General features: G+C 41.2%; 1 protein-coding gene across 2 annotated transcripts in view; it reads right to left on the bottom strand.

Moving 5' to 3' along the window:
• Window positions 1-2,279, bottom strand: part of tgfbr3 (transforming growth factor, beta receptor III) — a 58,906-nt gene extending 56,627 nt beyond the window's left edge. For both annotated transcript variants that reach the window (XM_058073508.1, XM_058073509.1), the window contains exon 1: window positions 2,066-2,279. The gene's annotated coding sequence lies outside the window, so the exon portion shown is untranslated. The remainder of the gene's footprint in view (window positions 1-2,065) is intronic.
• Window positions 2,280-12,189: the final 9,910 nt, after the last annotated feature.

Raw genomic sequence — 12,189 nt, 5'->3', positions numbered from 1 at the left:
GAAGTATACTGTGTACACTGTGTAGTATAAGTCTTGCCGCAAAACCATTACTGTCATTGCAAATGAATCAATATTGCAAAACCATTTTTACAGATTTTGGAAGTCAGAGCACACATAAGGCACACCGGCTTATACGGCGCACCATCGAAAATATACAGTAGTCTCTCCCCTTTTGCTAGTAGCCAAGATGGCAACTATTGAGGGTGCGAGCTTAGGTCACAACCAGTCGTATGGGCTCCTACGGCTTGTCTATGTGCAAAAAAAAAATGCAAGAAACACACGTAGGTCGTGCGTGTTTCCAGTTGCAAGACAAACTTACACACTTCATATGTCTTTGTGCATCGTCCACTTGTGGACTTCTATGTGTGTTGTGCATATGAAATTAGCCGCGGTGTCGCGAGATCTTGTGTGAAACGGAAGAAATTTCTTGAAAAATTCCTTTCGAATGTACCTGTTAGAGCAGAGGTAGGGAACCTATGGCTCGGGAGCCAGGTAGGGCTCTTTTGATGACTGTATCTGCCTCTCAAGCATTTCATACCACAATAAAAATGCATTTTTGCTAACATTTTAAAGTAAACCATGACAGAAATGACTGTTAAAAATAATATTCAAAATCAACAACTTTCTTATGCATTTTAATTCGTCCATCTATATTCTGCTGCAATACGGCCAACCATATCTATCTTTCCTGATGATATTTTCCAGGTCAAACACCAAAACTCGATTATTACTGGGTAATGCGGTAGTCTACCTCGGTCATTGAGATGTCAAAAAAACATGTAAATGTAAACTTTCCTCCTTTAGTCAAATAGTCACCTAGCTAAAGCTGCAGAACCAAGCCTTCTGGTGAAGATGGCCAAAAGAATGAAATACGTGTACTGAATACGGTTCAAAACTATGCAGCAGCAGAAGTTGCATTAATGGCAGCAAGTATTTGATTTATTATTGGACACTGCGCTGCTCACAAAAGTGTGCTGGCCACACCCCATTGGCGTGGGGTAGTGTGCCTGGTCTACGTAATTAGAGCCCATTATATCTAAAACTGTTGGTCTTACATAAAAATGCACACATTTTATTGCATTCAATGTTTAAAAAAATGTATATGGCTCTCACAGATACACATTTTAAAATATCTGGCCTTCATGGCTCTCTTAGCCAAAAAGGTTCACGACCCCTGTGTTAGAGCATGTTGACAGCATGTGTAGAAAACAATAAATTGATGTTGGAGGGCTTCAGAGCCAAATTAATGTGTCAGCTCCCTCATACTGTTTTTTTTTTTTAATCTTTTAGAACACACAGAAAAGGGAAAGACATGTGCTCATGTTTCACATAAGGATTGTGGATGATGGGCAAAATTCCAAAGGCTTGGTCACGCATGCGTGACCAAACGTGCCGACCTTGAGCACGGATCGGAGCACTCACCCTAGCCAGAGTACAATATGATTGACACGGAGGGCGAGGGAGGAAGGGGGGCGCTATATTTCCTCAAGGTTTGCAAGTCTGTTAGTGTCTTTATTCATGCTTGAACAATGCTGATGCCAGCAACTCATACAGTGGTTTGTACAGTGGTGCATGCCAAAAAATGATTGAGAACCACTGACTCCGAAGCAAGTGATCCACCAATGTGTTTGTAACGATATCATGAGGCGGGTGATACTGTATCTGCAGTGTACTGTACAACATTTCCCAGGATATTCCTACAAAAATATGAACTGTTTATTTGCCTGGAAGTGGTAAACTTTCAATATATATATAAATATTGTAAGACACTTCTCAATTAAGTCACATTTGTGTAAGATATCATAGCAGCAATCACGTTTAACAGCTGATTAAATTTAATTGAGCATTAAAATGAATGATGATATCAACCCAAAGGCCATGTTGACAACACTGTCACACTACTTTTGTCACAACACTCACACACAGTAAATAGCACAGTACCCAGTCTTAATGAATATTGAGTCGTAAGTAATAAATATCTCCACTCGTGACACGTCTTTGTGTCAGTGGACAAACACAAAAACCAGCGGCAGGACACGTTTGGACAGAATGTAAACAAACTTACCGCCAACAAAACTCATCCGGCAAAGTGATCTGAAGGCGGCAATCAGAACTGCTCCTCCCCCGGACAGGATGTTCACTCTTCGGAGAGGCTCCAGAAGCTGAACACGGTGTGTCTTCGCTGGGACGGCCGACAGCTACCACAGGAGAAGCAAGCGGTGGACATAAAGAGAAGTCCTCCTTCCTTCTGAAGTTTAGCAGACCTTTTGCTGCCTTCAAACATCCTGGGATTTATTTGACGGGGGCGGGGCTAGGAGGGGGCGGAGGGGCGGAGATTGGAGGGATCAGTTCGATCCAAATGTCGATCACAACGATACCAAAGCCTCCAAACGTTTGTGTCCACCTGATACTTACTTGGACTTTTTTCAAGATACAGTAATTGAATCATTTCGTGATTTTTGCCTTTAATCAGAATTTTTTAAAAAGCCACCAACGGTTCCAGGTCAAACCAAAAAATGTTTGTAAACACACTTATTTGTGAACAATTTAATTATATATATTATATATTAAGTACAACTACATGAGATAATGTAAAAATGTCTTTTTACATTGTTAAATTGTTTACAAATAAGTTTATTAATAAAAATGTAAAAAAAAAATCCCTGTATCCTTCCCAAGTATCGGTATTTGATATACTTGAGATCGAAACTGTACCAGAGTGTACAGAATCGCCCAACCCTAGGAGGAGACCCTTCAAAGGGGTGACGTCACCGTGCAAATCCATTCACTCCTACTATCTATCATCTATAGGCAGCCTTAGTGTAGTAATTGGTGAAATATATATGCATTTTATTGTGTTGCATTGCCATGTATTTATAATTTTTTCAAACATTAGCATTAGCAAGTGTTGCTCCTGCAATGGCCTGTCTTGGAAATGTGTTATGGAAATGAAGTTTGGGAAGAAAAGAAATTGAAATAATCTGGAGAAATGAACTGTAATGATCAAGAATAAATAGACAAAATGAAGGAGACACTATGTAGTTGACTTAGTTGCTCTTATTGATCAGTGTTCATTGATCAGTCTTTCAACAGTGGAAAAGCTATGGTGAAGATTTGCTCATCTATAGCACCCTCCAGTGGCCTTAAATGGTAGCACTACCAGAGAGAAGCCGCAACTAGGTCAAAATTACAAATAATAGAATAGTAAATCTACTCCTAATAATAGTAATTTTACATGCATATGTTAAATAAAAACATCAATAAAATGATATTGATTACATTATTCTTATTTTAAAACTACATAAAGCAGAAAATGGTTACATTTATTAGTATTAATACATTAGATTAGTATTTTACAAGTTTTTTTTTTGGGTAAATTATTGACCATGCTCTCAGTTGAAGCTTTCAAACTTTGGGCTAAGTGGGTATTTTGGACCACATGACCACCAGGGATTTTGTTCTGCCCTCCATCCTAACTTAGCTTTGCCTTGTGTCATTGATCATTTGTCCAATCATCATAAAACAGTGAGGATAATTGCAGGTAGTGCCCCCCTTCCCCCAAATTGTAGAGGTTAAGGACTTGCTATACTTTAAAATGAATAGATATTTAATATTGTGAAATGACTGTCTGCAGAATAAGAAGCTATCTTAGATGTTTATAGATGAAGTCTAGCAGTGTGTTCTTGTTACGACATGAGACGTCTTGCTTTTGGACGTCTGGCAGGGGGCTCATTAAATGCGTCCTGTTGTTGGACAACCTCCCTCCCTGCGGCATTTTGCCGTCCTTCTGTTTCCCAACTCAAGTAAATAAAGTGTGTCAGCGCTTGAAAGCTGAAGGACTGTCAATCAATTAAGTCATTAGTGAGAGCAGCAGAGGACCCTAACAAGACAACCAGGGAAGGGGGCAAGGGGGATGGGGGGGGGGACAAGCTTGTATTGAAGCATGTGGGTCATCCACTATTCTCTTTAGCTGGATGCCGCTCAGACAAACAACAAGAACTTTGAACAGAACAAAGTCATCGGTGAGACTTTTAAGCATTTGCTCAGAGGAGACAACACATAAACACAACCAGCCTCCAGTGTCCCGTCTGGCCTTCTATTACAGCCCCCTTACCCCAGTCAAAGCGGTCTTTGTGATGTACAACAACGGCATGTTTACAGAGAACCTCAATCCTTTCAAAAGACGACAAAGTGCAAACTTTAGAACTGCAAGCTAAGTGGCTACAAACTTTCTCTTTTGCAACGCATTTGGCGATGCATTCAAGTCCATCCGTATGTCTTAGAACTCACAAACAGGGTCTGTGTTACCTCATTTGTTAAAGAGCATATTAATTCATTCATTTTCTACTGCTTATCCTCACAGGGGTTGCGGGGGTGCTGGAGCCTATCCCAGCTGTCTTCGGGCGAGAGGCGGCGTACACCCTGGACTGGTGGCCAGCCAATCACAGGGCACATATGTATAGACAAACAACCATTCACACTCACATTCATACCTATGGACAATTTAACTTAGCATGTTTTTGGAATATGGGAAGAAACCGGAGTACCCGGAGAAAACCCACGCATGCACGGGGAGAACATGCAAACTCTACACAGAGATGGGAGATGGTGGAATCGAACTCGGGTCTCCTAGCTGTGTTGCCTGTGCGCTAACCACTCGGCGCCATGCAGCCAAAATCATTCATTAAATTAAAATTTTACTTTATGACAACAAAATGAAACATTTAAACATATAATTAAGGGTGAAAACAAATCCTAACCTACATGGCCCTGTGTGAAAAAGTAACCCCCCCCCCCATGTTATAACATAACTGTGTCTGTAAAAGATGATTTTAAAAAGTCATTTCTAAAATTTGGGGCTCCAGTGAAACACATTGAACACATCTGCATTTCAGAAAAAAACATCATCATATCAGCAGTAAAATATGGTGGTGGTAGTGTGATGGTCTGGAGCTATTTTGCTGCTTCAGGATTTGCTGTGATAAATAGAACCATGAATTCTGCTGCCTACCAAAATAAATTCTGAAGGAGAATGACTTCAAGTTGAAACAAACAAACCAGCGAGTCCACCTCTGAATGGTTGAAGAAAAAACTAATGAAAACTTTGGGTCTACTCAAAGTCCTGACCTGAATCCTATTGAGATGCTGTGGCATGACCTTATAAAGGTGCTTCATGCTGGAAAAGCCTCCAATGTGGCCGAATGACCACAATTCTGCAAAGATGAGTGGGCCAAAATTCCTCCACAGAAAAAAATCCAAAAAATGTCATTTTTCACGATGTGGCCCTGGGTGGAAAACGTGTGGATACCCCTGCTGTACAAGAATAACCAACAATAAAAAAAAAAAGATTTTGGACAAGCAGAGTTGGGAAAAGTGACCAATGATATGCACCCTCTACCATCCTGCATGGGACACCATATAAAATCATGAGGTTTTTTGCTCCCACAAATAACAATGCGCAGCAAAGGTCTGACAAGGAAAGTCTGGCAGGCCAAAAACCCAAGTATCAGCAAGTAGGAAGCTGTTGTCAAGTATAGCTTGTATCGTTTTTAAATGAGCATGCACAAGGGTGTCCAGAGTGAAATGAGCGTGCACAAGGGCGTCCAGAGTGAGCTCATCAATGAATGATGGCCTGCAGCAGCAGGCAGCTTGCACATGAAAGAGGTGCTGTTAAAAGAGCAACTTTAGCAGAATGAATATTTGATCAGCAATCCTGCGTAAACCCCGCCTGATAATCTCCTAAGAATATTACAAGACTTAATGTGCCATATTTACACACATTAAAGACTTTCTTATGCATCTAAAAGAACGTTTTGCATATCAAAATGTAATTTGTAAGCAGTGACTTCATGGTGCTTAATTGGAACAAAAAACCGCAGTCAGCTCCTTTCCGCCACCTGGTGGTCATCTGGGCTTACTGCGTGGCTTTTTACAGTTGAAACTGCCAGTGGTGAGAGAATGACTTTTAAAATGTCCTTAGTTATCGTTACTAGTAATATTACCCCAAAATTAGTGAAATTGGTAACATACTTATGTCATTTGTTAGCAGGAAAAGTAATTATTGTGTTTTAAATGTGAAAGAATTGGGCTTTTCGCTTTGTCCTCTTGCTTGGAATTCTCTATCAAAACAATAGAGGACAATGTTTCGCTTAGAGTGCGCAACCACAACTCTTGTTGACTATTGTTAGCGATTTAGCCCCCTGTCTAGTCGTGAATTTAGCATCCAAATAGTTGATAGTATATATAGATATCAGTGCATGATATCACACTGCATTTCACTATCGACAACCATAATGGCAGTATAATATTAGAAATCGTATTTAACTACATTGTCATTAATTCATTCATTCATTCATTCATTTTCTACCGCTTATCATCACGAGGGTCGCGGGGTGCTGGAGCCTATCCCAGCTGTCTTTGGGCGAGAGGCGGGGTACACCCTGGACTGGTTATGTCTAGTGTATTATGGAATAGGAGTGGAACTATAGTGACTATAGGGGTGTTATTTTATATCTGCAGGGCTCTAATAGTGTTAAAGAGCATATTCATTCATTCATTTTCTACCGCTTATTCTCACAAGGGTCGATTGGAGCCTATCCCAGCTGTCTTCGGGCAAGAGGCGGGGTACACTCTGGACTGGTCGCCAGCCAATCACAGGGCACATATAGACAAACAACCATTCACACTCACATTCATACCTATGGACAATTTGGAGTCGCCAATTAACCTAGCATGTTTTTGGAATATGGGAATAAACCGGAGTACCCGGAGAAAACCCACACATGCACGGGGAGAACATGCAAACTCCACACAGAGATGGCCGAGGGTGGAATTGAAATCGCATCCCCTAGCTGTGAGGCCTGCACGATAACCACTGGACTTTTTTAAAAAAAAACAAGAAGCAAAAACTACTACTGGCTCTGATTCAATTCTGTTAGCTTTTTGCCCTTAAAGTCCTCTTGGGTCCAAGAACTTATTTTTCCAGTTTGCAAACAAAGTAACTATATGCGTTATACACAATATACGTATATGAACAACATAACAGAAAACACACATATTTATAAAAATAAACATAGACAAGAACTGCAAAAAAATGTTATTGACCTTATTACACTTGCATCAATCCAACAGCAATGCTTCCCTGGCATCCATATTACCAGTACAATACCATAGGTAATTGGTTCCAGACTCCACTGAGATAAATGAGTTTCAACAAAGTAGGATTCCTTATTTATAAATTGAATATTTTTGTAATTAGAGCATTTAGACCTTTTAAATATGCTATTGGTTAGCGCGGAGGCCTCACAGCTAGGAGACCCTCGGCCATCTCTGTGTGGAGTTTGCATGTTCTCCCCGTGCATGCGTGGGTTTTCTCCGGGTACTCCGGTTTCCTCCCCCATTCCAAAAACATGCTAGGTTAATTGGCGACTCCAAATTGTCCATAGGTATGAATGTGAGTGTGAATGGTTGTTTGTTGTGCCCTGTGATTGGCTGGTGACCAGTCCAGAGTGTACCCCGCCTCTCGCCCGAAGACAGCTGGGATAGGCTCCAATCGACCCTTCTGAGAATAAGCGGTAGAAAATGAATGAATGAATATGCTCTTTAACACTATTAGAGCCCTGCAGATATAAAATAACACCCCTATAGTCACTATAGTTCCACCCCTATTCCATAATACACTAGACATAAGAGAATAAGACTTGTGTGTGTTGATATAAAAGTGTTCCAGTGTTGGGGGGGGGGGGGGGGGGGGTGGGGTTGACGTCAAGGGGTTCAGAGTGGAGTTTTATCTTGGCGTGGTTTATAGCTACTTAGGGATTACTGTGCCTTTTGTGAGATAATTCAAACTCGCAATAAGAGCCTGTTATTTTGCTGATCGAGTCTGGTGCTTGTGTGTCTCACCAAACATTACACTAACTTTAGTTACTGTACTGACACTTAGTAAGTGTGGAATATTACTTATCTGTCAGGATGTGGTGAAGCTGTCGAATACTAGACCCACGCTATGCAGACTCTGAGGCGGGTATCAGTCGCATAAAATCTTGATCGGAACATCCGTAAATTTAAAACACGACAAAATATGAATTAAATGAAACCAGTACTTTATACTCATAAAGTTAGTGTAGCACCAACGGTCACACTTCTTCTCTTTCTAGGGCTGCAGGGCAAAGAAAAGGTTCCAATCCTGCCTACCAGACAGCCTTCAGTGTTGCGTTTCCGTGTAGTGTCAGCGCTCATGGTAGCATGGAAAGAGTTAAACGTGTCCAAAGTGCAAAGTGAATATTCAATTGGTTTGAATGAAACTGTTGAAAATGTGCCGCTCTTGTATTTTTAATGTTCTTGTGCTGGTAAAGCAACGAGCTTTGACCCTCATTTAAATTGTAGAACACACAATGCATTATTGATCGCACGCGTATATGACATGCCATCTTTTTTTTTCTGCAGTTGTTTCGTGAAACTTATCAGAAGGAGGAGCTTGTAGCACGTTAGCCTGGATGACATTACGTCCTCCAGTGTCGCCAAAGCTTTTTTCATGAGTCAAAGTGTCACTCAGACACTGGAAAGTACACAATCACAACCAATACTGTACAATAGGTGGGTGAAAAACTTCATTTTCTACTTGTGTGTGTAAATATATTGGATGGCTTGTACCTAATTACCACAGCAACGGTACTGTTCAGCCTATGGAGAAAAACAATATGCGTGTGTGTCACAAAGAGAGCTGTTAATTGGATGCTAATTGGCATATTCCTACACAAATGAAATATTGATGTTGCTAAGCAAAGCGCTAACACGTCTTTGACTGTACACAACTTCAATTATCAGCAGGAACGCTGCAGACGAGTGAATTTCTCCAAAAGTGCTGAATATTCATGGAGTGGGCAAACATGACTTATTTATACACGTTGAATTATTAATCGCTTGGAATGCGGAATATTAATGATTAACACTGATATATTGAGAAACTGTAAGACATAAATATTTGTGCATCAATATTAATGTGTCTGTTATCTCTTTGGTTTGTGTGTTTATTCGGTGCAGGCGTGAGGCTTTCAAAGCAACTTCCTGTATCGAGTACGTTTTAGCGTCACCGTGTGCACCACGAGGATGATCGTTTCTTCTCAAAATGATGCAGTATATTGTTGGTCGCTGATAGTGTAGTGATTCACATGGCTGACATGCAGCCGGCGTTAGTGTAGGTGGGAATGGTTGTGGATCATTTGAGTCCGGTGTAAACAAAACCAGACTAACCCTCAAACTCTTACCCCAAACATGAGTCTAAACTAGTCCTAATCCTAGCCCCCCTCCCAATTTGAAATACTATTAAGGAAGAGTCAACTCAAAACTTAAAACCAGATGAATGCAACAAAATGGAGAGCAGCAAAGCAGTATTCAAGGGTTGAATGCTGAGAACGACAAATTCACACATGATGGCAGGTCTGCACTAATATTGAAAGTCCTCCCTGCCTCTATCGCTCACCTTGACAGTTGACAGCGCTCCCCCAGGGGGACCCGTCCCACTATCTGAGAAGCACTGCCCTGTAGTTCAAGTCCGAACTTTATCCCTAAACCTCCTAACCATCATGCCTGACCAAAGCACTCCAAACCCAGCCCGAGCCCTAACTCCAAACCCTACTCGAACCCCAACCCGCGCCCTAATTTCAAGTCTAACCCCCACCTGAGCCCTAACAATAACTCCAACTCTTACCCCAACTAGAAGTCTAAAATTGTCCGACTATAAACCAACCGTAAATCTAATCTAGACCATCTCCTAACCTACCTCTAAGCCGAACACCAACCCTACCTCTGAGAAAAACGCTGAATTCCAAACCCAGCACTAACCCCCAAACCCAATTCCAATTCCAACCTGAGTCTTCACCTTAAAACTAACTCCAACTCAAACCCACACTATGGCTCAAATCAAACTCTTACCCCAACAATAAGTCTAAACTAGTTTTACACCCTAAACCGACCCTAATCTTCTAGTCAAGCTCAATCTCTTCTAGTCAAAGTCCTAGCCTAACCCAACCACCGCCCGACTACCTCTGACCAAAACATGAACTATAACTCCTATCACAAACCCAATTCTAACCTTAACTCGAACCCCAACCTAATCCTCACAATTCTAGCTAGTTCTGGCTCAAATTGAGTTCTTACCGCAACAATAAATCTAAACTAGTCCTAATACTAAACCAAGTTTAACCTCATTCTAGTCCAAGTCCTGTAAACCTAACCACCAATACCTCCCCAACCCAAAACTGTAACACTAACTCCAAACCCAGCCCTCGCCCTATCTGTAACCACAACCCAGACTCAACTCTAAACTAGTCCTAACCCCAATCCAGGCCTAGTCCTGACCTAACTCTAAACCTAATTCCAACGACCTCCCCAACTCTACCCCTGACCAAAACGCGAACTGTAACACTAACTCCAACTCTAGATTCAACTCTAACCCTAAACTAGTCCTAACACTAACGCCAAACCCAACCCTGATCTAGGCCTAATCCTAACCTAATTCTAACCTCAACCCCAACCCTACACAACACCCATCATGGACAGACAGCATCATCTCAGCAGGTTGTGAGAACAAGTTCACGTTGTCTTCGCGTCCTTGTGTAGTTTTCACGGCATCCGCTGAGACGGAAGGAGTCAAGCGCTCGACTAAGTAAGCGGAGGCTTGGCGTGGTCGGCACATTGATTTTATGTCAGGGACAAGGTCAAACGTATGAAGCCGCCGACGCATAGCAACGAGCGTGTTAGCGCTAAATGAGGACGCCTGGGACTGTTTAAACAGAGAGGACAGGGGGCGTGGTCAACGACTGACCTTTTCTCACAATCAATGCTGAAACATGCAACTTATTTTTATATTTTATTCTCGTAATTGATTTTAAAATACATGTTGCTATGGCAAGGTGGATGAGGTGAATATCAGCAACTGTATCAAGGAGGATGTTCATAAGTCGGGGCAAGAACCCTATTGATTAGATATGTAGCCAGGGTCAAAGGTTACATCACTGTGTGTTTTTGTCAGCCGCTCATTGTCGCTCATCCTCATTGTCATAGCAACCTCTGATATCATCCCAAAGCCGAAGTGGCATCGGTGTTGTCATAACACAAAATCTACGAGAAGGGATGTCATGTGGCGCAGTGGCAGCGCGACCCCAATACGTGTTAGCTTCTCGTTTTTTTTTTTTTTTTTTGTGTCCTCGCACCGGAAACTGTGAAACGGCGCCAAACTGCGGTGGAGTGTGACTGCCAGTCAAATTAAAGCCAAGATGTCAGCACCTCCACTTGGCGTGATGCTGGCTGTTGATTGTTCGCCGTCGCTTGTTATGTTAGCTTTAAGTGCTAACGCTAGGAGGTGCAGGTGAGGGGAAAAGCCTATTGGCTGACAGGGTGGAAGAGGGCGGGATCAAGGTGAAGACGTGTTTGAAAACAAACAACACGGTCACTTAAGGGTTTACATTTTTTAAATTTTATGCAAAATGTGCATTATGTAATTCAATTTAAAATATGTATAGTTACTTTTTCTTCCTGTTGATTAATAAAATTATTAGTAATATGTAGATCTACCATTATTTTGTTACTTTTTCCAGCAAGAGCAACATTCACAAAAATAAAAGGATATGAGGGCTACTTTAATACATTTTGTTCATTAAAAATGCAAAAAACAGTGTAAGCTAGCTAACAAAATATCGTATTAATTAGTGTAATATCTGAAACTATATCTCATTAATGAATTTTTTACTTTTAGAATATGCCGTGGCCTGATTAAAAAATGAGCTACAGGCCAAAACGACCCTCAGGCCGCACTTTGGACCTTTTGGCTAGTTGGTAACATTATTTGGCATTTGTTTCATACATTGTAATTCGTAACATGCATTAAAACCGACACTTTCAATTATAGCTTAATACACTGCATGTAACTCTGTACACTGCTTTATAATGTACATTTATACTATTTTTTTAAACGTTATTTCATGTTTTGTATTATTAGAAATGAGGTCATGCCCCCAGGGATTCCTCATTATTCAAATCAAGGTTAAATACAGTCCAAATCAAGGTTCAATTCCAGTGATTAAGATGTGTTTTCCTGTGCAAACAAACAAGTATCAATAACACTGAGGGCTTTCCTCCACTAAGGGGCACAATGTGACCACTGATGCTCTCAAATATGCTGCAGCAAGC

The sequence above is a fragment of the Doryrhamphus excisus genome, chromosome 5 (assembly GCF_030265055.1).
Source record: "Doryrhamphus excisus isolate RoL2022-K1 chromosome 5, RoL_Dexc_1.0, whole genome shotgun sequence".
NCBI classification, from domain to species: domain Eukaryota; kingdom Metazoa; phylum Chordata; class Actinopteri; order Syngnathiformes; family Syngnathidae; genus Doryrhamphus; species Doryrhamphus excisus.
Note: the sequence above shows the minus strand (reverse complement) of the source record. Positions and strands in the feature narration are given on the sequence as shown.